This window comes from Eupeodes corollae, chromosome 1 (genome assembly GCF_945859685.1).
Source record: "Eupeodes corollae chromosome 1, idEupCoro1.1, whole genome shotgun sequence".
NCBI lineage: Eukaryota > Metazoa > Arthropoda > Insecta > Diptera > Syrphidae > Eupeodes > Eupeodes corollae.
The window spans coordinates 120,757,102-120,777,527 of record NC_079147.1 but is presented as its reverse complement, the minus strand read 5'-3'; positions in this window follow the sequence as shown (position 1 = coordinate 120,777,527).

Genomic DNA, 20,426 nt, shown 5'->3' with positions numbered 1-20,426 from the left:
AATTGCACTTTATTTCTTAAAAACTACATCATATAAAATTTCGGTTACAGTATTTATTCTTTTTTATTGGTTTAATTAATAGATTTTCGTATATTTCTTTTTCTGTTAAGGGAATATTAATTATATATAGGATTGATAAACTGTTACTTATAACTTTAATTTCTGCGAAATCTAAAGCTTCTTCTATTGTTGTGTAGGGTAATTGTTGTTCATTAAATATTTTGGTGGCTAGATCAATTTCGTTTTTTGACAATATAAATGAGTTAATTGTACCTAGTTTAGCCCAATGAATAGCGTAAATTATATTTTCTAGTTCCTCTTTTACAATTTTTATTTTATACTTAAGATCTGTAATGATTTCGTTATTGATTTTATTCTTGTGTTTAAGTAAATTTTGAATTTCATTCTGAATTTTTGTAATGTTATTTATTCGTTCATTGTATAACTCGTTAATAATGACTTGTTTATTGTTATTTTTCAAAACATCTGTAAGTTTTTCCTTTTATTGTTACAAAATCATCATGATCTGGATTGCCAGCAATCCATTTCCAGCCTTTACCTATGAAATTTAAAGAGCGTTTACTTTTAGTTTTGAGGTTATGTAGAAAGTTACGGATTTGTTGGATTTCATGTGATAGCAAAGGGAAAATTGTTTGGTTATGGGTTATTTCGAGATTTAGGATTGGTGATATGTCGGAGAGAAATTGCTCGTATTGTTCAAGATTAATAATGTGGATTAGCTTAAAATGTCCGTTCTGTATTCTGGTATGTCCTGTATGTAATGAAACAATTTGGGAATTCGAAAAGTCCATTATTTGGATTTCGGCTTGCCAAACGTAAAAGGTACATCTGGAAAAAAATAATTAGTTTCTTATGTTACTTTTGTGGACTACTTTTCCAGATTCATTTAATATTGTGAAGTTCTTATTTTCCTTAACAATTTCTTGTCCTATGTCTACTTGTCAGTTTGGAGCCTATACGTTTGTTGTTTTTTGACCATAAATAACCTGTCCTATTTCATAGTCTTTAATTGGTTCTTTCTTTTGGTTGTGGTATTTAGTGCCTTTTTCCTGTTTAGTTTTGAGTTTTTCAATGTTGATTTGTCTTGTTTTTTCAAATTCTTCAGGGTTTAGCCTAGGTATTCGTCCATAGAATAGTTCTATAGGTTTTCTGTTTGTGGTTTGAATGAATGGTAAAATTGTATTCGTTGACGGCTCGTTCTAAGAGTTCTTCAAAGGACCGTGAAGGTCCATCCGATTTCAAACATCTCATAATTTCTGTTAGAGTAGAGTGAAAACGTTCGACTTGTCCGTTTACTTCACTTTTATATGGCGGAGTTTTGAAGATTTTGATTTGAAGGTCATCTTCTAACAATGAAGTTATTGAAGCTGAATTGAGAGCTTTTTCATTGTCTATTACAACAACTTCGGGTACGCAGAAGAAAAATAGTATGTCTTGTAACGGTCGTCTTATGTCTTCGATTGCTCTTGATGAAATTATTTTAGCCTGGGCAAATTTAGTAAATTTGTCTACTGCAGTTAAGGACGAGGCATTTTTCTGTGGAAAAAATGTCGATATGCACGGTGTGTCCAGGGTAGTTAGGAATTGGTTGTCGGATTTAAAATTGGTTTGTTAGGACGCCTATCATATTTATTTTCTTTGCAAGTTATACAGCGGTTAACTAGAGCTTTGATTTTTGAAGCCATTTTAGGAAAATAGAAGTTTTCTAACATTTGAATTCGGTTCTCAGCAGCATTGCGGTGAGCACGCCGGTGTATCTTTAGGATTTTCTCTTCTTGTTCGATTTGGTTGGGTATGTCTTCGACAATTTTTTGTGTAAATCTGATGCGATAGTCTCTAAAATGTAAAGGGTATATATTCTTGTACACGTTCCATTGTCATTTCGTCTGTAAGAAGTCCGTTTATAGTATTTGGGTTAAGGTACCTTTTAAAGATATCAATTATGTCATTTTTTTAGTAGTCTGGTCGAATTAGGATATGTCGAGTGTAATTGTCAAATGGGTTCTTTGCTTGATAGCTATTTTCGTTTCCTATTTTTAGCAGAAGTTGATTTCGGAAGATGTTTATAGGGATTTCAACGGAGGGAATTAAATTTTGCGCTGAGCTGTCAGCACTGCGTTCGGTTGTGGTCATTGAGAGTTAATTTCTATTTTCGGAGGTCTAGAGAGGGAGTCGGCAACGACATTCTCTTTCCCTGGTTTATATTTGAGTTCGTAATATATTCTTCCAAAATAGCTTTCCACCTCTTCATTTTGGAGTTCGTATTTTTGTTGCTAAGGGCATAAGTTAAAGGTTGGTGGTCTGTAAAAATGTTAACTTTGCGGGATCCATATAGAAATTTTCTTAGGGAATTGAGGTGACCAAATTATTGCCAACATTTCCTTCTCGTTGGTAGCATAATTTTCTTCCGATTTGCTCAACGTTCTAGACAGGAAAGTTATTGGCTTGTCATCTTGGGAAAAGACTGCACCGATTACGTAGTCGGAGGCGTCTGTTGTTAGTTGGAAAACTTTTTTCGAAATCTGGGTATTGGAGAATGACCTCTGCAGAAACAAGAGATTTTTTTAATTTATTGAATGCTTCAATGGCTTCTTGATTTAAATTAATGAGTTTTTTCTTTGACATATTTTTGGATGCATGTCCGTCTTCCCCCTCTTAAACCGTCTTCCCCTCTTAAAAGGGATGTCAGGGGTTTCGCCAATTTTGCATAATCTTTGACGAAGCGGCGATAATATCCTGACATTCCGAGGAAGGATCGAAGCTCTTTTAGGTTTTGGGGAATGGGTCGGTCAACTATTGCTTGAACCTTTTTAGGATTGGTTTTTATACCATCCCTACCGATAAAAAACCTAAAAATTCAATTTCTTTTTGGAAAAATTCGCATTTATCTAATTAAATTTTCATATTTGCTTTCTCTAATGTGTTAAAGACTTTTTTAAGATTTGTGAAATGCTCGTCTTCGTCTTTACCAAAGATGACAATGTCATCAATGTAGACATAACAACATTTTCCGATAAGGTCTCTTAGGATGTCGTCTAAGGATCTCTGAAAAATAGATGGAGCGTTTTTGAGACCAAATGGAAGGCGGGTGAATTCAAATTTGCCGTTGTTCACCGAAAAGGCAGTTTTTTCTATATCAGATTCTTTTAGTGGGATCTGATGAAAGCCACTTTTTAAGTCTACTATAGAGAACCATTGGTTTTTACAAAGGTTTGCAAGAATTTCATAAATTTCAGGAATCGGGTATTTGTCGGCTATAGTTAATGTGTTGAGTTTACGGTAATCAATTACTGAATTCTGAATTTTTTTTCTCCTGAAGCGTCCATTTTTTGGGGACTACCCAAACAGGAGAATTATAAGCTGATTTTAATGGCCTTATAATACCATCTTCTAATAATTTTTGAATCTCTTTTTCGACTTCGTTCTTGAGTGCCATATGATAAGGATAGGACTTCGAATACACAGGATCTCGGGTTGTTGTTCGAATTTCTCCTTTGACAGTGGTTGTGTAGGTCAATTTTTCGTTTGGTTCAGAAAATAGATTAGGTCATTTACGAATGATATTAATAAGTTAAGTATATTGATTTTTATTCATGTGATCGGTTCTAATATTTATATTGTTAACAAATTGTGACATATGCTGTTTAAGAGGAATTGAAATTCTTGGGTGAGTGGAACTAGGGTGAAAGGACATATGATTCTTTTTTGTATGGATGATTGCATTTAGTTGTTTAAGAGTGTCGTGTCCTATAATGCCATCGAATGAGATAAGACTAGGGAGGATGAAGAATTTTATTTTATCGGTCTGTGGGCCAAAAAGTTGAATAAGTGAGTGGTGTGTTACCTCCAACAGAGTTAGCATAAAAATGACGTTCATTAAGAATAGAATTTTTTATATGTCGAGGCTGAATGTAATTTTTATTCGAGCCAGTGTCGGCAAGGAATTTCAGGATCTCTCCGCTTCTGGAAATGTGTTCAAAAAAAGGAAGCGAAGAGGCCTTCAATCTAAAAAATAAATGTCGTCTAATTCTTCAGATTGGTCTTGCTCTAGGTTATTGTTTTCTTCCGATTCAACATATTCTTCTAGCGATTCGTCGTAGTTTTGGTTTTTCATCATCTGATTGAGTATGGTAGATTCGTTGCACCTTTTGCGGTGGGTGCGTTTGCTGCGAATGTTGACGTTTTTGATTGAACTGTTGGTGCTTTGGCCTATTTTGGTAGTTCATCTTTTGAGTTTTTAAGGAGTAATCAATAGACATCGGTTTTGGTGGAAGGGGTCGTTGATTTGGTGGAACCCTTGTCTGTTGTTGCTGTTGATACCTAGGTTGGTATTGCACGTCCTTATTAAATTGTGGTGCTTGAGGAGTCCTGGGGTTATTAACTAATTGAGGATAAAATACACGTCTGGGAGCTGGTATTGGTGTTGGTTTTTGAAAGTTTTCTCGTCTAGGAGGAACTGGAGGTGCTTGTTGGTAACTTCTTCTGCTAGAATTTTGTGAATTGTTAGCATGTTGTGCTCTAAAGTCTACATTTTGTAGCTTTAAGCATAAGTGTAGCCTGGGGAAGATCTACTGGTTCTCTTATACTGAGTAACCAAGGTAAATCTCCTTTAAGGCCCCTGACAAAGGTATCTAGAGCTTTGTCACGGTAGCATTGAGTCATATTGTTCATAGAGTCTTGACTCATTTCGATAGATCCTAATTTATTGAGGATCAAAGATAAGTGGTGATAGACGACCTGATAAAATTCAGGGATCGTACTATTACCTTGGATCAGAGTAGTCATCTGATATTCCAGGGTGCCTAAATCTCTTTTATCTGCATAATGCAGAGTAAAGCATTTTGAGATTTTTTCCCAATTAAGGGGCGTATTATAGGACTCTAATACCACGTCGGTCGTCGGCGTGTCCTGTTATTTTATTACGGATAACAGATAAGATACCGTAGTATCTTGGAGTACCCTTAAGGTGCTCATAGATTTTTAAAATTCTATCGATGCTATTTTTCCACGAATTAAATTCGTACGTCTGACCAGAGAATTCCCTGAGACTTTTTACAACGTCCGGTATTTTGTCTAAGTCATTTAAGTTATTGTCAGCTAAATTTATTGGTTGGTCTATCTCATTATTGATGTCCGCTGCGGGATTCATAATTGAGTTGAATATTTGTCGTCCTTGAATATGTAGGGTCAGGGTGTCGGCCACTAGTCTAGTGATAAGCTGTACTAATTCATTTTGGTTAATATTAAAAGCTTGACCTGCTTGAACAGGGGGAGCGGGAGCAGGAGGAGCTTGATTTTGCATTTGTGGTCTTATTAAATTGTTTGGATTAGCCATTTTTATAAAATGTGTTTTACCTTTTTATAAGTTTATATCAATCTATTTTTTCTTTTTAGACTAAATTTATCAAAAAACAGGAATAGGCGTGGAAATGAACGAAGGTTCACAATCAATTTATCTAAATTCTTAATTTATTTAAATGGTCAGATATCGATCTATCTATTATTTTTGATTTATTTTGATTTATAACACTTTTTTTTTACTTTGATTTGAATTTGATTACTTCGTAAATCGTAATGTGATTAGTTACTCGTTTACGACTTGTTGCGATTTTTTGCACAGATATAGAGTCATACGCGGTTAGTCGGCAATGGTTAGCACAATTCAAACACGTATTTTTCTGCACAGGATAAAAATAACACGCAAAATAATGGCAATGGTTAGCACAGATTAGACGCGTATTGTTTTTTTGCACAGGAATTAAATGACGCGTAAATTAATGGCAATGGTTAGCACAAATTAAACGCGTATAGTTCGAAGCCACACAGGTTGGGCGCCAGTTAATCAAACACCAATTTAATTTATTAAAAAAAATATTTTTTTTGGAGAGCAGATTGCTCTGACCTTTATTTTTCGGATTGTATTCTACAACTGAACTTAAGAATAAATTTAGAATTTATTGTTGCTTACTATTTAAATGAATAAATGCAACTTTGCAATATTCGTTAACACTTGCATTCCCACAGTACCTGGTTGTTTTTCTGTTGAATTGACCCAGATGAATTGTCAGCACTTCCGTTTGTGTTAACTTATATTTAAAAATTTAAATTTACTCAAAAAAATTGTTTCGGTAATCTAAGGCATGATCAATAAAATTGTAAAGGTCCTTCCAACCCCACTCTCCGTTTAAAATTTGTTTCGCTTCCTGGTGATTGAGAAAGCTTTTTGAAAAATAAAGTCTTCGGAGTTCTTGTACAATTGGACAAACGGCTACAAAGTTGACATCTTCGACTTCATTTCGATTGCAGAGTTTATACCTGGGATTATCATTTCTGTGAGGTTTGTAATTCAGATTTAGCATCTCAGTTCTTGCTTTGAACAAAGTACCTATTTGATTTGCAGAAAGATTGCTATTAAAATAATTAATATAAGAGCGCATTTGCTATTTCATACCATTCTTTAAACGGCGATAAATTCCTTCGGAATGCGAAATCCATCATTTGCTTTTGAAGATTTTAATTTGACCTTTGCATTACTTTTCTGAGAAAAATCGGAGGGATCCCTGATTCCACATGTATAACGTAAGTTCGTGTATAGTTTGGAAGTTTAAATATTCGTTTAAAAAGGAGCGTTATACTATCTCAAATTCATCGAGATCTTGTTAACCAAAAACTTGACTGGCATAACATAATCATGAGTTTATAGTAGCTTAAAAACTATAAATTTAGCTGAGATGCCCATGTACTTATTGCAGAAGATTTTGTTTATTGCAGTTTTTGCCGATAAGCATTTTCCTTAACATGGGGAAATTTAGATCGCTACAAAATAGAGCACCTAAATACTTAAATTGGTTAACCACATCTATAGGTTCACGATCCAATGACCATGCTTCTAGCGGATTTCTCCTTCGAAGGGTGCTTTCAAAAATCATAATTTTCGATTTTGAGGTGTTTATATTCAGGTCCCATTTATCACAAAGGTTTTTAAGTCTATTAATTTGTATTTGCAGGCTCCAACACAAAAATTCGGGGATAACAAATTTTCCTACGCCCAATTGGTGCCAGGGAATGGGAACTCGAGACAGACTCCATCAACGGTTGCCCCCAAGGCACCTGTGCAGCAGAGGTGCAGCCTGGACATTGTAGCCTTGTTGTTGAGCATTCAAGGTCAACTAACAGGGCTGCCAAGTCAGGTAAAAGAGCAAGGCAAAAGCGTACTACTACTCTACTCTTTGTTGCCTGGCCTGGCGCAATTTAGAACATAATGGGCTAGCTGACGGAGACGTGCCTTAAAGTCCTAGCTGTAAATGTAAATTCACTGATTAGGATTGAACGAAGAGCGAATAAGTTCCAATTGTTGAAAGACTACAGTCCCAAAGAGTTTATGGCTAGCAAAACCAAGCTAAACCACAAACAAAAATTGACACATAAAAATTACTATATCGTAAGTAGAGTCCGGCCCGACTCCACTCAAGGGGGCGGTGTAGCTCTATTTATACGAAAAGGCATTCATTATAAAGTCATATACAACAATAAATTGCGAAAGCTCAAGACAATAGAGGTTTGCGTTGTATGCATCTCTCTCACTTAAGTGAAGCGGATGTATATGATTGCGGCTTATGCGTCTGGAGCTCCGCAGGTTACTTACTTTACTTCAGAACTCCAGATTCTTTTGAGGGTACTTAAACTGAGCTTGGAAGAAAATTATTTCATCTTGGCCAGTGATTTGAACACAAACATGAAGATTGGGGAAATCAAAATAGTAATCCCAGAGGTAACCATCTTTGTAATTTGATAAATCTTTACAGCGTTGAATATGGCGTCGACCATGCGCGATTTAAAATTAGTTGAGTCAAGGTTATGATAAGACTTAAGACTGCCTTTATTTGGTAAATGTTCTCCTATTTATACTTACAACTAGATTTACATTTTTATACATTGTATTCTTATTCTAATTCTTTATTGATCGATTTTGCCTATGACCTACAATACATTGTCCCACATGACGTAAAAAATAAGCGACCGAACATGCTTAGTGTGTAATATGATCAGTTCAATGCACGCTTGGTGACGGCTGATGATATACAATCATATGTAGGTCGCCATGCGTCGATTTCATTAATGTTTGTTTATTATTATTGTTTTGCATTATATATTTTTTTTACATTTGTTAATTCTTTTGGTGTTATACACAACATCCTCACCCTTTAGAAAAAAATAACTTTGCTATCTTTAAATGAAAAAATTATTTTTGAAATTACATTATCTTATTACACATAGGAATTGAAAAATGATGGGTATATTTATATATACATACATACATACATATATATTATTGCTATTATTTTCTTTTTAATAATTTATTTTTTGCTTTTATTAAATTATTGTTATGAACTTCTTTATTTTCATTGATAATTCTTACAATACTATTTGGTCCATTTTGTTCTATTAATTTATAAGAACCTCTAAATGGTTTATCTATCTTTTTTCTATTTCCGACTTCTAAGTAGACATAATCTCCGACTTTAAAATTCGAATTATTTACATTAGATTGATTTGTACATGTTTTATTTTTACTTTCTAAATTTTCTTTAGCTTTTTTTAAATATTCTTTTAAAACTCTACGGTTTCATTCAACTGTCCCTAAGGTTTCATGATGATATGGTGTAGACGCAATTTTTTCTATTTTTAATAATTTACATATATTAACTAATAGTTCATTAGTAAATTATGTACCTTTGTCTGTTTTTAGCTTCCTAAAACAACCATATTTCAAAATAAATTTGTGTACAATAGTTTTTGCTACTGAAACAGCGTCTTTAGTGACTAGTGGAAATGCTTCTATGAACTTGGTGAATTCACTTTGATTGGTGAGAATATACCTGTATCCATTCGATGGTCTAAGTGGTCCTATTGTTACTACTTCAAATGATGTACAAGGTGTTTCTGCTCTTACGAATTGTTCTTTAGTATATTTATTAATTTTGACTTCATTACAAACTCTAAAACTATTTATATATTTTCTAACCATTTTATTCATATTCTTCCATACATATTTCTGCCTAGCTTGTCATCATGATATTCTTTTATTAATTTCTTCATCTCACTCGCTTACTATTCTATTCTTCTTGGTGAATTATATGAAATATCTTATTATCTTGCACTTCTGTAAATATCTTTGTAATTTTTGCACTGATAACTTTTTTAAAAAAAATTATTATTAATTGCTAGCGGTAGCTTTTCTATTTTAGGATACAAATTTCTCCAAAATCAATTTTAACTCTGGCAGAGAATAAGAGAGAGAGAGAAACATGTATTATATCTTTAACTGCATACATATATTCAGCCCTATCATGAATTCCATTGTAATCGGACATTTTTACGAATCCCGAAAAACTGTATCATGAAATCCTTTCGTAGTGGAAACTCTCATACAATTTTGCATTACGAACGGATTTAATGATACAGTTTTTCGGGATTCTTAAAAATTTCCGTTTACGATGGAATTCATGATAATGCTGAATGTTCCTTTTGGGAGCCTCATTAAATTCGTTGTATTTTCAAATTGCAACTTCTTAATGTTTCTAGTGTCTGAGATAGATATACATTCCCATATGTGGAGTTGTACAGTCTCCACTGGAGGCATAATTTCCGGATTTCCTTCTCTTTCACTAATATTTTTCTTATCTTTTAACTTCATCGCTATGGTTAGGACATTTATATTGTTTACTGGTATCATTTCTTTTAATTCTTCTGAACTTTACTTTATTCTAGACAATGCATCAGCATTTTTATTCAACTTTCCTTGCTTAAAAATTATATCAAAATCGTAATCCATTTAATCTACTGTAATTCTAGTTAATTTAGTTGAAGGATTTTTATGATTAAAAAAAACTAACTAATGACCTGTGATCTGTATAAACAACAAATCTTCTACCATATAAGTATGGTCTAAAGTGGTTTATTCCCCAGAGAATAGCTAGCAATTCTTTCTCTATTACTGCTTTATTAAACTCATGTTTGTTTAAAGATTTACTTCCATAGGTATTGGGTTTGTCATTACCTCTTTCCCCTTGAGATAAAATACCTCCTAATGCATAATTCGATGCATCTGTTGTTAGTATGAACGGTTTCCAAAAATCTGGATAGTTTAGTATTGTAGGTGTCATTAATTTCGTTTTAAGGTTTTCAAAAGCATTTTGACAACTTTGTGTCCAGCTAAAGATTTGATCTTTCTTTAATAATTAATTCAAAGGTCTTGCAATTTCAGTGAAATTCTGAATAAAACGTCGGTTATAGTTGCAGAAAGCTACAAATCTTCGAACTTCATCAGCATTATCTAGTTTTGGGTATTCTTTTATAACATTATATTTACTCGGGTCTGTTGTTACTACTTGTGAAGTTATAAGATGTCCAAGATAAACTTCTTCTCTTCGCAAAAAGTTACATTTATTTGGATTTAATTTAAGATTATATTTTTCTATTCTTTTAAATACTTCTATAAGGTTATTATTATATTCTTTTAAATTTGAACCGAATACAATTATATCATCTAGATATAGAAATGCAGATGTTTGCAGACAACTTAATGAAATTGATAACATCATTTCAAAGCTATTCGTTGATATTTTTAATCCAAAAAGGTAATCATTTGAATTGAAAGTGTCCCGAATCGGTTGAAAAAGCTCTTAATGGTCTTGATCTGGGATTAAGTGGTATCTGATGAAATGAACTTGTCATATGTAAAATTGAAAAATATTTGGCCTTTCCTAATTTATCAAGTACATCTTCTAGTCTGGTTAATGGAAATTTGTCATCAACTACTTTTTTATTCAGAGACCTAAAGTCTACTACTAATCTCCACTTCTTTAATCCTCCTGTGCTTTTCTTTGGTACAATTAGCAATGGTGAGTTATATGGACTTGTTGATGGTTCAATGATGTCCTCATCCAATAATTTTTTATATTGAAATTGTTTACATATTCTAAAAACTTCTTCTTTTGCACTATTATCTAAATTATCTACTTTTTTTCACTTTTTATTTTTTTAAACCTATCTTCATCTTCTAAACTGTTTTTAAAATGCAGTATTTGATAGCTAATGATTGGTTCTATTTCTAACGAAATATGTTTTAAATTGACCTCATTTTCTGATGTATTAAGTATTTTTATATGCTTATTTCCTTCTTTTGGAATAAATACGTTTGCTATTAATATCCCTTTTTTAATTTCTTTTAAATATATTATACTATCTTCTTTTAAACATATATTTATAGTTTAATTACCTCTGTTCTTGGCGGTAATTTTATATTATTATATAGATATCTCTTGTATTCATGTTCATTGGCAATATTATATCTTCTATATCTAAGGAAATTATTAATAAGTACGTCTCATAATCAATTTTACAATTATGCTTTATTAAAAAGTCTCTTCGTAGTATTTTATCAGTGGTTAAATTTATTTTATTATCTATTATGCTAAATTTATGTTCAACTTCTTTATCTTCGAACCATAAATTTAATTTTGTGCTATTCCATTTATCTGACAAATGTTGGCATATCGTGCGTTGTAATTACTAGCCGCGTTGTATTATCACCATGATCTAATCCAGATCATGGATTTACATGTATTACAACAACAAATCAAGATCCAACTTTGTGTTTGCATCTTAATTTGAAATCCAAAATTTATTATTTATTTATTATGCCGATCTGCATCCCACCCGCAACGCACGCGTCTTGAGAGTCTTGTTCCCATTGCATTGTCTACTTTATGTGCATTTTGTTGTCTGTTAAATCTAATTCAATAACCCAAACCAGTAAAAAAAATTAAAAACAATAATAGTCCATCCCTTATATACTTTCTTTTAAATCTATTAAATAAAAATAATTAAAATAAATTCGTCGCCGTGTTAATTCCATTATCAAGTGCATGTACTCAGTGTTCAGTGTTTTTATTACAAAAGGAAAAACAAAAAAAAAAACAACAAAACAATACCTACCTACCTTCAACATTGCGTATATAATTAATAAATAAGCAATGAAATGGCAAAAGTGATAAACACAGTGTAATGGGTAATCCCTTCTCTCCTTTCCCTCCACCCCACACAGGCATATCATCACAATCGATGTAGACATTGCATACGGTTCTTTTTATTGCTATGCAGTGTATATATGGATTGAGTTGGTATGTCTTCGGATAGATTAGTACATGTGATATCTAGTTAACCAGGGGCGGATCGATATGCAGATTTTCACTAAGGCATAACACTAGTGAAAGTCTGTTATTGAAAAGTTCAAATTGGATTCTAGATACTACATTTACTATAGGTAATTGTCCGAATTTGTTGTTTTACAAGTTTTATACATTAAAATGTTGAGTGAATTCAGGGTGGACTTTAGTAACATTCGTGGTTTAAGAAAGAATTCCTATGCCACATATGTCCACATTGCATCAAACAGGCCAGCTGTTTTGGCATTGAGTGAAACTCAAATAGGTGAAGATTCCGACCATTCGGAATTCAATCTAAATGGGTATAACTTAGTGCCATTATTTTTTCCTCATCATGGACTAGCCGTATATATAAGAAATGATGTTGCATACCAACTCCAGCCACAATATGGTTTGTGCTCCAACACAAACTTTAACTTCATGTGGTTAAAATTCACGGTAAATAAACACATCATCCACACATGTTTTTTATATCGAAGTCCAAATCTGGACAGAAATTCAACTTTTAACGAATTTGATGCTCTGTCTGACTCCATTCAAAGAATTGTTGCCCATTATCCTCACACTGAAATTGTCATTGCGGGCGATTTCAATGTACACAATTCTTCTTGGCTTCGTTATTCTGGTCAGTCAACACCGGAAGGAAGGTATGTTGAGATCTTTGCTGAGTTAAATCAATTAACCCAGCTTGTCGATGAGCCAACTTGAATCCCTGACGTTGCAGGTCAATCCGCCAACACCCTAGACTTGTTTCTTACCTCTGACCCTAATAAATACACAATTAGTGTATTACCGCCTCTAGGCACATCAGACCATTGTATCATATCTGCAAAATTCTCATGTCGAAAAAATCCAGTTAAAGAAAAAACTCCTATGAGAACCGTTTGGCAATATGAGAAAGCCAACTGGGACGGTCTCAATGAATTCTTCAGGAACTTTAACTGGTCACTATGCTTCCTCGATAGTGACGTGGATTCCAGCGCAGATATGGTCACAAATTTAATTCTTTGTGGAATGAGAAATTTTATCCCGAACAGGGTAAAATCTATCAAACCCAAAGAGAACTCATGGTTTGATTCGAGCTGTAAAGAGGTTATTAGGATCAGAGATGTAAGTTTCCGTTGTTACAAAGCCAACCCGACCGAGGAAAACCGGAATAAGTTCAAACAAGCCAGGAAGACATGTAATGGTCATATTCGTGTTCTTCATCGCTGGCAAAACCACTGCGTAAACTTTTCCATCTTTCCTACTCTACAGGTCTTTTTCCGAGCGGATGGAAAATAGCATTTGTCCAGCCTGTCCCTAAAAAAGGCGAATCCTCCTCTCCCTCTAACTATCGTCCAATAGCACTCACGTCCCTTCTTTCCAAGGTCATGGAAACGCTGATTAATTATCAGCTCAAGAAATATCTCGAAGAACGGAAGCTTCTTAATGACCGACAGTATGGTTTTCGTAGCAATAGGTCCACTGGTGATCTCATGGTCCATCTCACCGAACAGTGGAACAAATCTTTACATCGTTTTGGAGAAAGTAAGATTATTGCACTTGATATTTCAAAAGCATTTGATAGAGTTTGGCACCAAGCTCTCTTATCGAAAATGCGTGCTTTTGGTATTGATGAATCTCTTCTTCGTTGGATTAGAAATTACCTTTCTAACCGTTCAATACAAGTTGTATTGGATGGTTACAAGTCTGAAATTCTTAAAATAAATGCTGGTGTTCCCCAGGGCTCCGTTTTGTCTCCGATACTCTTTCTTATATTCATAAATGATCTTATGTCTGCCACTTCTAATCCATTAACCTGTTTCGCCGACGACAGTATCCTCAGCTTTTCATACTCGTTTATAGATTCACATCCTTGTCCTTCGGATGTGGAACTTCAACGGCAGCGTATGATAAGCTCATTAAATTCTGATCTTGACAGCATTGTCCAATGGGGAATCAAAAACCGTGTAGAATTTAATGCTTCCAAAACTCAATGCTGTCTCCTGTCGTTAAAGCGTAACCCACCCCCGATGCCGCTATCCATGAGCGGCACTTGCATCCAGGAAACTAATCAACTTTCAGTACTTGGTATGAATATCACAGATCACCTCTTATGGAATGATCACATATTCGATATCGCCAAAAATGCTGCCAGATGCTTAGGATTTCTCCGAAGATGCAAGAAATTTGTCACCCCTTCTGATCTGGCTATAATCTACAAAGCTTTTATCCGTCCAAAGCTTGAATATAATTCTCATATCTGGGCAGGTGCCCCCAAAACAAATTTAAATCTCTTGGATAGAATTCAAAAAAGGGCTTTAAAAATGATAGGCGACAGAACTATAATCGAAACATTTACATCGCTAGAACACCGTCGCAATGTTTCATGCCTTTCGTTATTTTATAGATATTTTTACAAACAATGTTCTGTCGAATTAGCCAGTTGCATTCCACCCCTTAAACAATTCAGCCGTAATACTCGCACTTCTAGGAATGCTCATCAGTTTACCCTTGAGCTCAATTTCGGGCGTACTGTTAAGTACAGAGATTCTTTCTTAAATCGCACATCGAGAATGTGGAATGCTTTGGCCAACTCTGTTTTTCCCTCCCATTTTGATGTTCAGAACTTTAAGACCAATGTGCACCGGTATCTCCTCTTAAATCCTTCCCTATTTTCCTAACGCTCGCACTGTGTTTAAATATAAACATATAAAGGGTCCTATTAACCCCTTGAGTGCCTGCATATTATAAAAAAAAAAAAAAAAAAAAAAATATCTCTATTTCAAACAGAGAGGGATGCAATTTTTAATATAACATGTAAATGTTGGTATCACAACCAACTATTTTAAAAATATAACCCATATTGCCATAGTTACATTTCCATCCGACTGAAAAAAAAAATATTTTAAAAAGAAAGTAAGCAATTTCATTTTTATTTACTTTTTATCTTAAACATACAAAAAAAAAACCTTTGACAAAATGAAACATAAATTAGTGAACTTAAAATGAATGAGTGCAAAAATGTATATCTAGCCCAATTAATGGATATCATTTTTCCTAAAAAGAGAAACAAAAAAAAATTCATGAAATAAAATGTTTTTTGAGCAACTCTGCTTTAAACAAAATGGAAACAAATAAATTGTAAGTTATTTGTAAATTAAATATAACTTTCTCGTATTGGATTCATCAAATTTGATTTTATGTTTTGGCCAAGTGGAATCTGGAGTGCAGAAGAAACCAAAGAAACCAAAACCAAATGTATGGGTTTTGATTGTTTTTTTTTTTGCTTTGTTTTGAGATGTCACTTTTGAAAGCACTAATTTGTCACTGCTACCAATCTTTAAATAATAAAAAATATGATGATCCAATGCTGTTTTATTATCATGATCTGATCCGAATCAGATCAGGGTGATAATAACGCGGCTACTATTGACTACGCTATTCTTAATTATTGAAATATCGGCTCCTGTATCTATTAATACATTTATTGATTGATTTCTGCCTTTTATTTTTAATTTTATAAAATTTGTTTCCCTGAAAATGATGTCTGTTATTATTTCTTGTGAATTTTGGTTATTGTATTCCCCTCTGTTGTTATTGTGACTTTTATTCCGGTTCTCATATCTATTGTCTTTATGATAGTGATTTTGAAGTCAACCATTACTGAAATCAAAAACTTCTATTATAAATACCTCTGAAATTATTTCTACCTCTTTGTTCAGTATTGAAAAACATTATGTTGCTAGAATGCTAAGGACTAACTTCTAAAGCAATTTGCACTGCATCTGCAGATTTGGTTGATCTTTCAGTCATTACTAATGATTTATATGGTTCTGATAAACCATTTTTGAACGCTGCTAGTCCTAATTGATCATTCAGCTTGACTATTGTCTCTCTGTGTGTCTCACCTTGTTCCTAAATTTGTAGATCGTTCAAAGATGCTAGAAGATGTTCTATTCGTGAAGAAAAAACTGAAACATTTTGGTTTCCTTGGTAACTTTGCGAAATCTCACTATGTAATCTAAAAGCATTTTTGTTTGATTTATACGATGATTTTAAAATTCGTCGAAACTCATCAAAAGTTGTCGGGGTATTTTCTGTTTGGATCTTATTTTTTAATTTTTCCGATAGCTTAGTAGCCAGGATGAATTTAATTAATGTTTCTTTTTTGTTTATGTTTTTTAAAGTAGTGTGATAGAATTCTATCAAACCTAGAAAAATATTCAGCTCTTTTTGACTACCCTGAAATTCAGGTATCACCTTGGTAGCTGTTACTAAATCAAAATTTGCCATTTTATTTTCTACTTATTTTTTTGTGTCCGTGTCAGTGTCTGTATCTTCGTCTTCTTCTATAGTTCCTTTTCGTTTTCACCTTTAATTTTTAAATATTTCCGAATTTGTATAACTAATACGTCAAATTTTTGTTTTAGTTGCGTAATATCTTTTAGGTCAGCTGTGTTTTGTGTTACTAACCATGTTTGTTCAATTAGCTTATCAACTTTTTGGACATATTATTAAGCATACGTTCTATTAGGAGCTTTTTTTAAATTGTCTAGTACTTTTCTTAAATTTGAAAACTCCATATATTTAAGAGTTTTTTTTTTTGTTTATGCATTTATTGTTTTGAAATCATGTTTTCTTAAATAGTTTTTATAATAAGTGTTTAATTCGCATAGAATGATAATTATTAAAAGAAAACAATTTAAATAGAATATTTTGTAGCCTGAAAGTGTTGTCGATGATTGATTATTGATGATTTTCTCTTTGGAAGTTTTGCCACTCAATGCTTTTAAGTTTTCTCAATCCTGATATCAGTTTTGTTTTCTGAGCTAGTAAGCTTATGTGTATAACCTTTTGTAGTTCTGAACACTTCCGTTGGAATTGTCTCTTCAAGCTCTCTTTTTTTTGGAGGAGGATTTTGAGGTCTTGCGACTTTGATCCCTTGCCTCTTTTTATACTCTCTCTTGGTGTTGGTATATACACCCTAGTATTTTCTGGTATATTTTTTATATTGGGTCGATAAAGAGTTTATTTCTTCTAAAGTGGCCATGTAATATTTTTAGATTATTATTGGTTAAGACTTGCAAGATCGCAATGTAGTGTTTGACGAGGCAGTCTTAGCGAAAGGATTATTCTTAGCTTATTAAAAGCCGCTTATATTGCCGAGCATAAATGCACGATTTAAAATTAGTTGAGTCAAGATTATGATAAGACTTAAGACTGCCTTTATTTAGTAAATGTTCTCCTATTTATACTTACAACTAGTTTTACATTTTTAGACATTGTATTCTTGTTCTCATTCTTTATTGATCGATTTTGCCTATGACCTACAATACATTGTCCCACATGACGTAAGAATTAAACGTCAATTTGACAAAATAAACCATTATTTGCATTTCCTCAAAGGCATTCCGAATGCTCAGTCAATGTTTCACATATAGCTAATTGCAGTCATAAACAAAAATCGATCTATGCCTTGGCGCATAGCGACCGAACATGCTTAGTGTGCAATATGATCAGTTCAATGCACGCTTGGTGACTGCTGATGATATACAATCATATGTAGGCCGCCATGCGTCGAGTTCATTAATGTTTGTTTATTATTATTGTTTTGCAATATATATATTTTGTTTGTTTACATTTGTTAATTCTTTTGGTGTTACACACAACACGATGGAACGGACAATTCTAAAGTACAAAGAACAGGACCAAATGGACGCTTACAGAAACGCGACTATTGACACACTACGTAAGCACAAGAGTGGCTTACTGACAAGACTCACAAACTTGTACAGACGACTTACAGACCCACACGACTTGGAGGTTAGTACGCTAAATTCGTCAATACAAAATCTCAACCTGTTGATTAAGTAGAACTATCAATCAACAAGTACTGGGACCGCAAGATCCGTTCAGTTAGTTACAGTGACCCTAGTATGTTCCCCAAAATCAACAAGATATTCACTGAAAAAACGATAATGACCTTCCGTGTCTGAAACTTCAAATAACTGAAGAGAACAGAGACGTACTCATGACAGCGCAAATAGATCCAGAAGAAGCCATCTTTGACGATGACTTTTATTTAATTGAAGATCCGAAGGAAAAGTGAAGGCGGTGGGAGCTGCTTTCCAGCAAGTATACAAGGTGAATGTTAGCATTCGCCCCAACCACGACCTGGAAAACAGAGCCCTACTTAATCACTTTTACCTTCGAAATGAAAACCGCGGTTTTATGCGGTTCGTTGACGATTCTTTGGGAACCAAACGGGGCCAAGTCAATTGTTAGTGACGGAGTTTGAGCTTCAGCTCAACTTAAATTCAATAAAAAATAAAAAGTCAGCAGGTGTCGATGGTATATCCAACGCTGACATTTACGATGGAAGCAATTGACATTTACACCACACTCTTCAACAATGCACTCTATTGGAAGACCGCTGTTTTTCATCCTCTCCCGAAAAAGGGAAAGGACAACTCCAACTCGTCAAATCTTCGGTCGATAAGTCCTCTTCCGAGCATCAGCAAAGTTTTCGAAAAAATTATTAATAGGGCTCTGACTAAGTGGGCTGCGGACAACAAAATAAATCCGGATAAACAGGTTGGGTTCAAGGCGGGTCATGACACAATTCATGCTGCGTCTAAACTCGTTTCTGATATCCAATGGAATAAATCAAAACAACAATGCACAGGTGCTGTTCTGGTTGATTTGGAAAAGGCCTTTGACACCGTATAGTTAGAGGGTCTTTACCTAAAACTGAGCAAGCTTGGCATAAGCAAGCCATTGTTGTACATACTTCATGATATGCTTAACGGTAGAAACTTTGTTGTCAAAAGTGGCAATGTAACTCCTACCACAACATTCACAATTAAAAATGATCTTCAACAGGGAGCGGTCAATTCGCCGATTCTCTTCAGCATTTACACCAGCGATCTGATAGGTAGTCTTACAAAGGCAATTGCGTACGCCAACGATCTAATTGCGTACAGAACGAAAAGTTGAAGTTATTAGAATTCTCTTGCAGCGTGATTTCGACAAGATTCAGCGATATTGCGACGACTGGAAACTGAAAATAAATGTCCAGAAGTCGGAGACAATTCTGTTCCGCAATCCGTTGGCTAGTGTCGGGCAGCCATTAGAGAGCTAAAGTGTAGTGTACCTCGGTTGCTGGTGAGATCAGTATTTATATTTTGAGAAACATATAAATGCTGCTCTGACCAGGCAAGAGGAGCCTTCGCTCTGACGAAACGGCCGTTTTTTTTTAAACCGGCTTGACCCCAGAGTGAAGATTATTAGCTACATGGCCCTCATACGGCCGATGATCGTTTATGGTTGTCCTGTGCGGTTCAACTTTGCCCCTTCCCAGACGGAGGAGTTTCGGGTGTTCGAGAGGCAGTGTTTACGAAACTGTACCGGCTTATATGGATAAGCCGAATATTTTTACATGCATTACTATTGCAACGAGGTCCTATACAACGGGGCTCGAATCAACCGAATTTACAATTTCGTCATAAAACTCGTTGGAGGTCAAAATGTAAGATCTATGTTTTCGACCAACAATTTAGTTTTCGGGGCGTTCTATGCGAACATAGAGTATTTTGAAATTGCACGCTTGAGCGGCTTCATTCCACCAGAGGCATTCCTCTTTTTAGATAGATGCGGTCTGATACAGAATACAGTGGCTTATCTACAACGTCAGACGAAGAACCGCGGATATGCGACTCCTGTACAATCGGGAAGTCATTGCACTAGGTGGAGCAGAGCTCTTTCGGTTCAGTAGGGCTGTGTCCAAACGGGACCGAACTGATAGGGTGAAGCATGACAATCAGTCTTGGTGGCTTCAATCGGCACTTGATAGTGAATAGAATAGTCGGGATGGCTTACATACTTTTTTTATAGTTTAAGGGTTTAGTTTTAAGAAGAACAGGCATGGTGGCACAAAAAAAAATAAAATAAAAAAAAACATGGAATATGAAAAAAAATTAAAAAAACACAAACAACAAAATATGAAAAACAAAAAATAGTTATAAGTAGTTTATAGGTATAATAGGTAGTTTAAGTTAGCTTTAAGTTTTATTTAAAGTCCTTATTTTTAGTAGTTTTAAGTAAAAATAAAAACGAATATTGAAACTATTTTTTTTTCAAATTTTCTAATAAATAAAAAAATACAAAATTCGTAGTTGCTCTATGTAGCTC